This window comes from Barbus barbus (assembly GCF_936440315.1).
Source record: "Barbus barbus genome assembly, chromosome: 19".
Lineage (NCBI taxonomy): Eukaryota > Metazoa > Chordata > Actinopteri > Cypriniformes > Cyprinidae > Barbus > Barbus barbus.
Window position 1 is genome coordinate 10,401,505 of NC_136747.1, and position 10,203 is coordinate 10,411,707.

Below are 10,203 nucleotides of genomic sequence, written 5' to 3' on the forward strand. Positions count from 1 at the left end.
TTTTGCGTCTATCATCCCTTAATCTCATTTACTTATACATTACGTGGCCATCGTCAGTATTTCTCTGTACATCCTCTCACAAGCTCAGCACACGTTTAATGCACACCAAGGCCGTATGCAAGCGGCTGGCAGCAGTCTTCCAGCGGGAATGTATTTTGGGAGTATGGGGCGTGTCCTGAGGTGTGCGGAGTGTAAGGGGACACTTTTCTATGTCGCACCTGTTGCGCATCCCACTCAGGTTTCCCCTATCACTGACAAAAGGCAAGAGACTCTTATTTAACGCTCACATTGCCTCCCAGAGCCGTCAACTGAGCCGTTGTCACAGTTACCCCCAAAGCTACTTGGCCCAACCTTCCTGGGGAAGCACAGACGGAAAAGGTGCTCAGGTTCACCCTAATGCCAAACAGTAGGGTTCAAATGGGCACAGCTCTACGAAGAAGCGTGCTGACTATTTGTGCTGGCAACTGGCTGCAAATCAATTGATTTTATTAAGGGTTGCATATCACAAGAATGACTTTTCCCAAAGAATTTTTGACTGCTATGAGAGTGATGTTCCCTTCTTGGGCCAACAAGATCAACATAGTAAACTGGCCCATACATGTCAGCTTAAAGCTTAATTCACAAATAATCAACAAATGAAATGAAAAAGGAAAGAGGAATTGTTGATCACCTTGTAGAGGCCAAGAGGACAATGAACCCAAGTTTGCCCTCAATGGCCCCACAGTCCTTATCCCCAAGAGGCCACACCACAGACTCCAACCTCCTGCCATCAATCTGAATTCCTAGCAGTACACTAATGCCTGCAGGATTAGACCGGTCAGCTGAGGGCCCCATGAGGCCCTGGGATGCGTGGGGTGTGGAGGGAGGGATCAGTTAGGCCACTGACAGGCAGCCACAGGATCTTAACCAGACCAAAAGCGGGTCAGAGTCCAGCAAAAAGGGTGGGAGAGTGGTGGGAATAAATGCTAGGGGCTCAGCGAGGATGAAACAACCTTGAGGTGCAATGACTTGAGGCCCACTGGCCTGGTGAACCTGGTTAAGTAAGGCATCAGTAAAAGTTGAGTTTAGCTGCTTCTTAGAAATCTAATAGCAGCGTTGTAGCACTCTCACCCCAGACTAGACTAGACTCTGACTCAAATCTGTCTCAAGTTCGAGTTCAAGACCATATTTTCAAGAGCATTTGGCCCTGGCATGAACTTGGAAGAACTTGTCTCGACTAGTTACAGAAAAAATGGTTTGAACTTGAGATGGACTAGCTAACGAGGCTATTAAAAGAGGAAATGTAGAGAGAAATTTAGCTTACTACTTGTGTAATTATTTTCTCATGTAAATAGGATGGCAAAATGATTAATAAACTTCATAGATGGAGCAGAAATGTACCGCACTACAGGACTGATCACTGATCAAAGCACCAGACCATCTGGTGAAGATGAGGCTCCTCTTCATATAACTCAAGGGATGAAAAGAGGCAGTAGAGGAAGGCCACATTCACCGACATCTCACTAAAGCCAGCTGCCCTTGTGTTTAGGGTCTGCCGCATATGGCGGGACACAAAACTACTCTTAATGAGGGCTAGCCACTGTCTCTGCCTAATCTCATTAGGGCTAACAGGATTGCTGGTAGCCTCTGTAGGGATGGGGAGCAAGGGGTAATCCAGTCCAGCATCCTCAGAAACAGGGGTCAGAATCCAAAGGGAATGCCCGGATAATGTTGTGAGGAGGCCAAAGACTCATTTAGTGGAAATCCAAGGTAAATCGAAGAGACCAATTTGGTCAATGCTGAGGGGCTTACAGGAAGTAGAGTAAGGTAGGTGAGGAACCCGAGCTCTACTTGGCGTGTTCATGAGAGTACAAGAAGATTTATCAACCTTATCAAGAAGATTTGGAACAACATGACAAAATAATTATTTTTGGGCAAATTTTTTTTTAAGCTTGTATACACAGAATAAGCTATTGCACTTCGTCTATGTATATATGCATCAGACAAACCACTGTGCCAGCATCTCACTCTACGAGCATAAAGTTAAAATTAGTTTATATCTTTAAAAACCCCACCCATGGGACCCTAACCCTAGCTGTTTCTGTATACACCAAGACAACCTGTGTGACCATCCCCTGTGCCACATGTATACACACCCTCCTTTTAACTTTACAGCTTTTATTATGCAAACAACTAACAGTGCTTCACTTGTACATTCTTCATTATATAAAGCATCCTTCACTTACTTTCTCTAGATAAACTTCACACCCTGACGTCACCAGCACACACATGCACACACAGCTGTTCATCCATTGAAGGGTTCGTTGATTCAAGCTGTTGTCTGTTAGGAAGTAAAAGTACAAACCGTTCAGACTGACCGTGTCTTGAAACACCCCAGCTTTACAAGCATTTGATCTTTTATCAACCCAAGGCCGGTAAATACTGAACCCTGAGCCTTGGAATTTTGAGCCTGTCTGTAAGGGAGGGGTAGCCTTCAAACACACACATAGTATTTCTACACTGTTTGTGTGTTTAATGGTCTGTGTGAAGTCCATCTCGTTAAAAACGGCTGTGATTACCTGACCATTGGACCGTACTGAAAGAAAACAAAAAAAAGACACACATACACAGCTCCAGTAACCTCTGAGGGTGAATGAAGCCAATATACAATAGACAAGCCATGAGTTAAGCTAACATATAATGCGCACTCAATTCAGAACTGAAATGAGTGAACTGCAGCTACAATTCCCTTGAGAGTAAGTGTGATCCAAATTAAAGCCAGTGGCTACGATGCACTGTGAACTAGCACAGCTGTGGTGTTACTTAGCATCCAGCAGCAGAGGCCGTACCTCACAGACCATTAAACTCTCAAACACAAGCAACAGGGTGGAAAGGGGAAAAGAACTCACATTAAAGATTTCATGCATGAATTTATTCCAGGCATATTATGGCTGGAAAAAGCTGCATTTTGGTATCTTGTGGGGATCAAATAAGCTGCTTTCTGAACTTGACCACTACACCACACCAGCACCCAAACTAAGAAAAGAGTGTGTATTCAGTGAGGCTTACTCTTGAGGAATCGGTTGCGGACCCATTTGTTCTATTTTCGGGCGTAGTGGCGGGTCACCTGTTTGACAGACTCGATCCCTGTGAGAGGGGAGGAAATAACGAGATCAATATATGGTGGTCACACCAAATACTATGCAAGATGTTTGTGGGAGAAATAAAGTAAAAAAAAAAATCATGCATGATGGATTTACTGACACAATTTTAAGTGCTTAATAGCAAAACCTAGAGGACGAGGGGAAGAGGAAGAGGCAGTTCCATTAAAACCCTCAGCCGCCCCCTCTCTCAATCCACTTCACCTTCAGTATATCCTCTAACCACTGGTGCCAGAGCACATTGGACTGTGTCTGTGTACTAAGACTACACAATATGGTCAAATTTATGATTCAACAAATATTGGACATTTAACAGGACACTTCAACCAAAATATTCACTCATCGTTTTTGTCCTTTAAGAGTCCATGCCAACAAAACTTTCACGCATCAAACAACAAAAAGACCTTGTAAAAGTAATCAATTTGAATCAAGTGGTTTAATTCCAAGCCTTCTGAAGAGACACAATTTGCTTTATTTGATGAACAGATTTATTTACTCTAGTGCTGTCAATCGATTAATCGCATACAAAATAAAAGTGTTTACATGTGTATACTGTGTATATTTATTATGTACATATAACTAAAAACACATGCATGTATATATTTAAGAAAAAATGTGTGTATATTAAATACGTGTAAATATTTTCAAAATATACACTGCATGTGTGTATTTATGTATACAAATAAATATACACAGTACACAAACAATGTAAACAAAAACTTTTATTTTGGATACGATTAATCGTTTGACAGCACCAATTTATTCACATATAAACACTGTTCACCGCACATACATGGAGCACATTTGTACTTCAGATACTTTTGAGCTTTTTGATGCATGACAGATTTGGTTGAATTGACATGAGGGTGAGTAAACGATTCCTTTTTTGTGTGAACTATCCTTTAAACATCTTGCTCTGCTAGTGCAAAAGTTACTACCAGAGTATTATCATGCAATATTAACACATTTGTATTCATTTCTTTTAAAAACAGCATTGCTGGTCCAGATAAACACTAAAGCTTTTATTCTGACAGACATCAGCACATTTGTGGACAATTTTCTTATTGAGCTCCTCATTCCAAATTAAAGATCCACCTCCTCTCTCTACACAACTATGGTGTCATCATGCTATGTTAAATTTTACAGTAACCCATGGCACTAAAAGCTCTGAAATGATTGCAACACGAGCCTCACGTGTGTTTGAAGTATGTGCAGTAGACAACAGAACAGAGCGCCACCCCTTCAGTTTGAGGCACAGAAAAAATGCAGACTACATTAACCGTTTTCTATTTTAAAATATTGTAAAATGTAATTTATTCCTGTGATGACAAAGCTAAAATTTCAGAATCATTACTCCAGTCTTCAGTTTCAGATAATACTTCAGAAATCATTCTAATATGTGACCCTGGACCACAAAAGCAGTCATAAGTAGCACGGGTATATTTCAAGCAATAGCCAAAAATACATTGTATGGGTCAAAATTATTGATTTTTCTTTTACGCCAAAAATCATTAGGATTTTAAGTAAAGATCATGTTCCATGAAGATATTTTGTAAATTTCCTACCGGAAATATCAAAACTTAATTTTTTATTAGTAATATGCATTGCTAAGGACTTCATTTGGACAACTGTAAGGGCGATTTTCTCAATATTTAGATTTTTTGCACCCTCAGATTCCAGATGTTCAAATAGCTGTATCTCGGCCAAATATTGTCCTATCTGAACAAACCATACATCAGTGGAAAGCTTATTTATTCAGAATATTGACCCTTATGACTGGTTTTGTGGCCCAGGGTCACATATGCTGATTTGCTTCAAGAAACATTTCTGTTTATTGTCAATGTTGAAAACAGTTGCTGCTTAATATTTTTGTGAAAACCATGACTTTTTTTTTTTTTTTTTTTACCAGAATCCAAATGCAGGTCCAAACGCTCTTTCAGATCCCAAAGCAAACAACAAACAGTGCTAATATACACTAACTGTGTACTGTAGTATTACCACATAATCATAATTCTAACCTTCATCTCCACACCGAAATCTTATTTGGCCAGACAGGGGTTTATCTTGAATCTAAACTTTTAAAATACTGGTATCTGGATTCACAGACAGCAGCATCCCTAGAAAACATTAATGCAATTCACAATCCATCATATAAACATCAGAGCAAACTAACCAATCCAAGAGCAGCATTGCTGACTTTATGGCCTATTGACAAGCCAGTAATGGTCAGCACTCAACACAAGCAATCCGCACTTATGAGCTCTCAGCAGACATGAGCACAGTTATGAGTGCTGCAACTTTCATGCTCAGCGTGCCGGTAATTGATCTTGACACCAATCCAACTGACTGACAGAAAGAGAGAGAGAGACGTCTCCCTCTCTACAGCCACTCAGCAGCTGTTAACAAAGACCGAGAACATTCTGTCTTAAACACTGAATGTTTTAGACATCTGATCAGACTCAAAAACCAGCGCAGCTGTCAATCCCCTAATGAAAATCAGAAGATAATCCCTGTTGGATAAATAACAGGACTGTCAATTTATTACCATTTTTACATGAATTAGTTATCAAATAATTCACATATTGGTAAAGAAAAATGTTCCAAAATGAAGACAAGTCAATGATTTGTGTCCCCTCTGTATTATTTTAATAGGTTTGCTTACACATGCATCAAACATGTTGGCATAATCATAAGTAATCATTACAGTAATGAGAATTAAATCACCAGCTATTAATAATGGACACGTACAATAAACATGTCTGATGGAGGTAGTGCTATTTTTGTATTACAATGATAATGTAATGATAATTTTAATCCCTGATGGAACTGCTTTTTGTGTTGAGTTTAAGAACTAAAAAAAAAAATCTTCTTGGAAGAGCATAAAAATGCTTTCAGAATGCGTGTCTGAGTTTGTGTTTGCTCTCTTTTGTGTGAAGTCAGCAAAGGTTTCATAACTGTTCTCATGCAGAAAAATTTCAAGAACATCAACATTCTCGCTCTGTGTTCATTCTCAAGGCCTGAACTGACAGCTGTTTATAGTTTAACAACAAAAGACTAAAGACATTCAAGCTCAAGCAAAATGAGGTGAATGAATCCTTAACTTTAATCTTCAGTTTATCACGTTCTTCCTGCCTGATGTTCTCACTTGCTGTCAGGTACTCGTGAAACTCTTTAAAGCCAATACTCTGGAATATGCCATGCTGATAGTCCTGACTGCAAAAACTAAATTCCTTATGTACACAGTAAATGTAAGTGATTTTTGTCCACAACAGCACCACAATGCTAGAATGCTCAGGGCTTTTTCCAGGGTGTTGCTAAGCGGTTGCTAGGGTAATATACTGGTCAAAAGTGCCATGTGTGTAAAATATGGATTTTGTAAAATATAAAAAAAACACAGTAAAACAGTAATAGTGAAATTCTTACAAATTAAAATAACCATTTTCTATTTAAATATATTTTAAAGTGCAATTTACTCCTGAGATGACAAAGCTGCATTTTCAGCATTATTACTTCAGTGTCACACGTTCCTTCAAAGATCATTCTAATATGCTGATGTGCTTCTCAAGAAACATTTCTTATTAGTGTCAATGAAAACGGCTGTGCTGCTTAATAAAAGCATTTATTTGAAACTGAAATCTTCTATTGCAATGTAAAAATCATTACTGACACTGTTGATCAGTTTAACACATCCTTGCACAAGTATTTATTTTACAAAAATAAATAAATTAAGCCGATAAGCAAAGCAATAAGCATTAAACCAAAATAAGCAATGCAATAAGCATTGTGCTTTAGTACTTTTAATATGAAACAAAGTCTCAGATTTTCAATTCTGTCCATTGTATTGCATTTTGCAAACAATAAATGCCGTTTTGGCACTGTTTAATGTAGAGTGAACTGACCATGTCCTCCACATTAATACCAGTTTCAGCACAAAATAAACAAAAACAACTCCATTAAGTGTCATTTATGCGGTTGTATAGCCTAAAAAAAATCAGTCAGTTTTAACCTTCAATATTATAGTAATGTAGTACCATCTGACTCTCATGTACATTTTACAGCATTAGCTAAGAGATTATTTTTCCTTGAGAAAATTTGGCATGTATACCTCATATATCTCTAAAATAATCAATATTGTATCGAATCAAATCGTGAAATTATCATATACAACTTATGCACTGGGAAAAATCTTCTGAGAGCACAAGCAATCCGTCAAAGCATCAACCAGCTCAGATGAAACTACATACTTTAAAGAGTTCTTTAAATAGTTTAAAGTGCTCCCATGTTTTCAGTGACAGATTGTGTACTTTGTCCACAACAGCTAACATTTTTCAAATGAATTTCATTATACAAATATACCTTAAGCTACTGTAATTAAACTGTGACTAAACGACAAAGCCATTTCTTTTTGAACATTTTCTTATCTATGCTTATTAATTAGATACAGAATAATTTAAAGAACAATTTTATAAGTATTAGGCCTTCTGAGCGAACTCAAGGGTGAAATCACATCCGATGTTTAATAGGACCCAATTTTAGATGGAAACGCGGTCACTGGGTGCATCAGAACACTAGACCCTGGGGTAAAAATGAGTCGTCATATAGCTCACAAAACAGAGATCAGCCGGTCGCAGGGACACAGACAGTGCAGACGGGCCGAAGGGGAGGGGGTCTATTGACAGGACAGAGCGAGATAGACTGAGAGGGAATGGAAAGGAGAGGCAGGCATAGTCTGACCTTGCTGCTTTGTGACTGCTCCCTGTGTAAGGTGAGAGGGTTGGCGGAAGGGTGGCAGATGCAGACAAAAAGAAGAGGAAAAGGGGGAGGAAGAGAGTGGGATGACGTGAGGAAAGAGGAGAAAAGCGCTTGGGTGGCAAGATTGCCAACGAAGACGTCTGAGAGGGAGGTGGGGTGGGATCGGCTGGACAGAGCGCCGAGCGTTTGGCCATCGATCAGAAGAAGCCACACCCAAAGCAGCCCAGACACTGCTGTGTCATCAACATCCACACACACAGACACACCGCAGTGCAGTCCATCCGCCAATATCTCTGCACAACAGAGCATGTGACAGCACTAACAATCAATAATTAATCACCTTTTCTAACAAATATTGTTAGTGCATCAGTAAATACAGTCAAAAGCACAGGACACCGCATCATGGGCTTCGCTGATGTTCTGATCGCTCCAAGATTCAAAGATTACACAGCGTAATCTGCTGTGTCAGATCTATAGCCTGATCGGCAAATGCACTGACAGGCACAGCACCACTGCATGATGCTTGTCTTTGCAAAAATCACCGCTTTAATCTACAGTGTCGTTGGTGGATGCTGGGGCAATTCTATGTGGTTGTTAGGGTGTGAGTGTTTGCATGGTCATATCGATGAAGGTATTATGAGTGGTTGCCAGGGTGTTTCTATGTGATTCCCCGGCTCTTATGAGTGGTTGCTAGGGCGTTTCCATGTTATTGCTAAGCTGTTATGAGCAGTTGCATGGGTGAAGGTATTATGAGTGGTTGCTAGGGCATTTCCATGTGATTCCTAGGCAGTTATTAGTGGTTACCAAGGCATTTCCATGTGATCGTTAGGGTATTATGAGTGGTTGCATGGGCATTTTCATGTCAATCCTAGGATGTTACGAGTTGTTGCCAGGGCGTTTTCATGTGATTGTTAAGGCCAGAACACACCAAGCTGACTTCAAAGTACTAGCGGCGACGAAAACCAACAGTGTTGTCACCTCGCAGCGTCTGGACCAAAAAGCTGCACTTGAATACACCGCACAAACTACAGCCGACTGAAAACTAAACACGTGCGTTCTGAGGCTGTGTGAGAGGAATTAACTGTCTATATTAGCAGCTATCAAAAGTATATATTCGTTATTCAAAAGGAGAAACCAAAACAAAGATATATGAGATAAACTAAATATTCAAAATGTAAACAAATGAGCACTTGCTTACCATTTTGAACATCAGTAACGTTGATAACTTTCAGCATGTTAAGCAAGTCATGTTATGAAAACATTTGCATATTGGAATGCTTGGGTAAGATCACGTAACATTAGAACAGCCTTGTTTACTGCTTTCATCTACTTACTAATTTTCATTTCTTTCTCTTTAATTCTCCTGCATGGACTCGTTCACTAAACTGAACATCCAATCGGAGTTCTCATTTGTACCAACGGTCCCAACGCCGATTCAATATGTTGAATCGGGCAAACTGCTGCCGACATGAGCCCGTCAAAGCCGACGTGTGGAACACGCCAAACAAACAAGCTCGACAGATGCTCGCTGATAGCTGCTCGCCAGCTTAGTGTGTCCCGGCCTTTAGGATGTAATGAGCGGTTGCATAGGCATATCTATGTGAGAGTTTTTTAAGTGGTTGCTATTAGGCTGTTATGAGTGGTTTCCAAGGTGTTTCAATGCAATTGTTTGGGTGTCACGAGCACATTCCAGGGTTTCATGCACTTATTCTCAAAAACTTTTATCTTGAACCTTCTGTCTGAACCTCACAAGGTGTGGGATAAGTTATGTCTCAAAGTTTAACACTGAGGGTTGTATAACCCTAACATAAGCAAAAGCAACAGTAATGGCGATAAATGGCTTTGAGAAGCATACTAAAAAGATAAGCTGTAATGGCCTTGACTGTCCTTGAGAAAATATAAAATCCATTACATTTCAGTTCATTTTAATGTCATATATAAATATACAGTGCCCTCCAAAAGTATTGGAACAGTAAAGTCAAAATTGCTCTGTTGGCTGTGGAGTCAAGACATTTACAAATATGATTAAAAGATGAATATGAGACAAAACTATAGAATGTCACGTTTTATTATTGGGCAATTCAACACAGATGCTTTACTAGCTAAGAAGTTCAGCACTTTTAGAGTTTCATCCCTCTATCTGATGTGAGCATAAGTATTGGATCAGTTGCCTCACAGGTCTTTCTAAGTGATCAGCTGTGTCCTGTTGCATTAATTCTTCAGATATTAAAAGCAGGGAATGTGTCGTATCAGTTATATCCATTACTTCTGCATTCTGAATCTTGCATTCGATGATGACACAAACCAGGAT

At 39.6% G+C, this 10,203-nt stretch overlaps 1 pseudogene across 1 annotated transcript in view; it reads right to left on the minus strand.

Moving 5' to 3' along the window:
* Positions 1-10,203, minus strand: part of LOC306885778 (tRNA dimethylallyltransferase-like) — a 55,423-nt pseudogene that overhangs the window by 12,937 nt on the left and 32,283 nt on the right. Inside the window, exons 8-9 of the transcript XR_013785934.1 lie at positions 6,286-6,353; positions 3,049-3,126 (exon numbers count right to left, since the gene is read on the minus strand). The product of XR_013785934.1 is annotated as a tRNA dimethylallyltransferase-like (transcript). The remainder of the gene's footprint in view (positions 1-3,048; positions 3,127-6,285; positions 6,354-10,203) is intronic.